This window comes from Trichechus manatus, unplaced genomic scaffold, assembly GCF_000243295.1.
Source record: "Trichechus manatus latirostris isolate Lorelei unplaced genomic scaffold, TriManLat1.0 scaffold00089, whole genome shotgun sequence".
In the NCBI taxonomy this organism is placed as follows: domain Eukaryota; kingdom Metazoa; phylum Chordata; class Mammalia; order Sirenia; family Trichechidae; genus Trichechus; species Trichechus manatus.
The window spans coordinates 6,103,583-6,107,357 of NW_004444025.1; positions in this window are offsets into that span (position 1 = coordinate 6,103,583).

Sequence of the window (3,775 nt, forward strand, 5' to 3'; positions counted from 1 at the left end):
ATAAATAAAACAAAAATCCTCACAACTGGACCAATAAGCAACATCATGATAAATGGAGAAAAGATTGAAGTTGTCAAGGATTTCATTGTACTTGAATCCACAATGAACACCCACGGTAGCAACAGTCAAGAAATCAAACGATGCATTGCATTGGGCAAATCTGCTGCACAAGACCTCTTTAAAATGTTAAAAAGAAAGATATCCCCTTAAGGACTAAGGTATGCCTGACCCAAACCATGTTGTTATCAACCACCTCATATGCATGTGAAAGCTGGACAATGAATAAAGAAAACCGCAGAAGAATTGATGCCTTTGAATTATGGTGTTGGAGAAGCATATTGAATATACGATGAACTGCCAAAAGCACGAACAAGTCAGTCTTGGCAGAAGTACAGCCAGAGTGTTTCTTGGAAGGGAGGATGGTGAGACTTTGTCTCACATGCTTTGGACATTTTATCAGGTGGGACTGGTCCCTGGAGAAGGACAATATGCTTGATAAAGTAGAAGGTCATCAAAAAAGAGGAAGACCCTAGACGAGATGGATTGACCAGTGGCTGCAACAATGGTTTCAAACATAACAATGATGTGACTGTGGCCCAGGGCTGGGCAGTTTTCGATTCTGTCGTACCTAGTGTCACTATGAGTGGGAACTGAATTGACAGCACCTAACCACAACAGCACACTATGGAAAATAAAACTGTAAAGTTTCTGATTTTGAACTCAAGAAGAAATGTCGAGGACTTATAAGAAGAAGTATTTAAACATCTGCTTAGCTTATAAACATACTTTATCAAATGTTCATAAAAAGTAAGTCTAAGATAATCATATATTCACATTATGTATCTTGTCTTATAATTTACATATTTATTGGGATATAATTCTTAGATTCCTTCAATAATGTGTAATAGAGTGTTGTTCAATGAAACTTTTCCAGCAGCTCTTGGTAGGATTAAGAAAGTTTTGAATGAATAGATAAATGATTTTCTTCAAAACGATGTTTGAAGCAAATCAGTATCAGAATACTGTAAAGATAAAAAAGCATAGCCTTAGTTTCTAAAAAAGCATGAAATAACTCATCAATATTTGAAAAAAGATTCTTACATTTGTTTATTTCCCTAATATTCCGAAACAATTACATTGTAGAAATTATTTTCCCCAGTGCTACAATATAACTGTGGAAATAGATTTTTTATTATGCTTCAAGCAAAACAAAATAAAAAGTAGACTTAAAGGAGGATGGAAATGAGTATTTTTTGAACAATTATTCCAAATATTGAGCAGATAATAAAGATACACAAAAACTCTACATTAAATAAGAGATGGGGGCTTTTGTCATTTTATAGGTATAATAAAATACAATGCAAATATTTATTTATATATGGCATTTTGTTTTTATTTCAAAATTTATTAGTTTTATTTTTTAGGGTTATAAAGTAGAAGTGCTTTGCATAAATTATATTTTGATCACTTTGTGAAAAATGAATTCATATGTTACATTTTTATTGTTTTGTTTATACTAATCCAGACATACATTCTACTGCTGTTATGCCAACACGCTTTTATAAAAGTGTACCTTGGTTGAAATATTTTAATATTAATTGATTCTATTTCACTTTTTGACAGCAATTTTTTGACAGATACGTCCTCAGGTGTAAGCAAAAATAATGTAGTTCAGGCTTCGTTTTCTCTTACTTTCCTCTTTAAGTTCTGGGTGTCTTAGTCTTGCTCTTCCTTAAGGGTCTGTATGTGTTTAAAATATGCTTAAGGTGGCTAGTTCAAACACAACTGTGAATCCCAAACCTTTGTTTGGTAAGTGAACTTCTGTGTCGTTCATCACAGAGTATATTTCTGGAGGTGCCCATGTGAGAATCCGTTCACTTGCAATTCAACTTGCAATTTGAACGTGTTCTTTTGCGGCTCTCAGTTGGGGGCTGTTGTTTGTTCTCTCTGCCCAAGGATCCTACCTATTCTAATGCGTTTCTTCTGACTGGGGCCACCCAGGCTCGCCTACTGTCTTGGTTTTAGATGTCTAACTGTCACTTCCATGAAGACACATTGAGGATCCCCAAAGTGACCTTCAAATATGCCACCTGGTGCAAGTTTTAAATCACTCATCTCAAAAACAACCTCCAAATCAGGTTAAAAACTTCAGTTTTTTTCAAGTGATGTGTAACATGAAAAAAAAAGAAAATGAATCCATAGATAGAAACTTGATTTACTGAACTAGATGTACGCTTTGAATTGACACAATAGACTCAAGATCACTATCACTATGTTTATGCAAAGCATGGATATACCTTAGCAGGGAGCTGGCATCTTCCAAGAAAAAGAAAGCAGGGTTCTTGGTAATAACATCTGTAAGTTGACACTTAGCCCTCTTCTTTCACTCCAGAGTATGCCTGGACACCACAGGTGCGTGATTTCTGCGGGTTAGAGAGAAGCACAGCTGGCTGCGTACCATCAAAACTCAGCTCCACGTCTGCTGTGAGATTTCAAAGAAGACTTCTTCACTATTTTATTTGCTGAAACATCTTTCCTCTACCACTTCTTCTCACACAAGTGCTAGACATTTCTGCAAAACATCTGGGCACTCTACTAAAAGGAGGCATCCTTCTCATCTAAGACATTCTTCTCATTAGTTTTTTAGTATAATGTGCTATTACTATGCACTGAATCATCGGGAATAATATATTACTGTCAGAAATATAAGTCAAAATATATATTTTTTGAAAAAAAATTTTTGAGAATGCATCTTAACTATGCCAAATGTCTTAGGCTTTCTAAGATACCCAAAAGGAATAAGTCATTATTTTCCTAAGTTCATCAAATTCATTTTTTTTGTCTCTTACTTCTTCTTTTAACTTTACATTCCAAAATCTTCACTTTTCTAAAATTGTTTTAAAATAATTATTTCATCTCTAAAATAGAAAAATCAATGGTTTATAATTGCCCTCTTTTGGTTTAATGGTCTAAAAATCTTATTTTTAGTTGCTATATTGCACAGTGATTGTAGGGTTTATTTGTTCTTAAATGTATTATACTGACCACATAGTAGATGATTGAGTTAACATTGATTTAAGAGCTATGATTTACACATTTTCTGAGTTCTTAGGGTTCAGTACTCAATATTTATTGGTTATATACGGCATAATATCTATTTTAATCAGGATCTATGACTTTAGGAGATATAAAGTGATGGGCCTCTATATTGAGAGGCAAAAGCTATTTCAGGAGTAAAAAGAATTCCCAGATTTGAGATGCACATTAAAGCTGTGAGGTTTTTAAGTATATATCTATATATATCTATATCTATATATAATGCACAGAAATGACTAAAATGAGCACGTGAGTAAATTTACACAATGGTATGCTGCATGTAGGCACCAGAAAAAGTGTCTGTAATTGGGGTTAATGCTAGTTATATTCATGATAATCCCCTTATATTCTCCAAGCTTCATTTTTTTTTTAATTTTTCTTTTTTTATTGTACTTCAGGTGAAGACTTACAGAAAAAATAGTTTCTCATGAAACAGTAGTACACATGCTGTTTTATGACATTGGTTAACAACCCCACAATATATCTACCCTCTAACTTCTCAAACTTTTTTTTTGTTGAAAATACACATAGCCAAAGATACACCCTTTCAAAAATTTCTACATGCACAGTTCAGTCACATTGACTATGCTCTTCCAATTGTGCTGTTATTCTCACTTAAGATGAAGGCTTACAGAACAAAATAGTTTCTCATTTAACAGTTACTACAAATGTTGCCCTA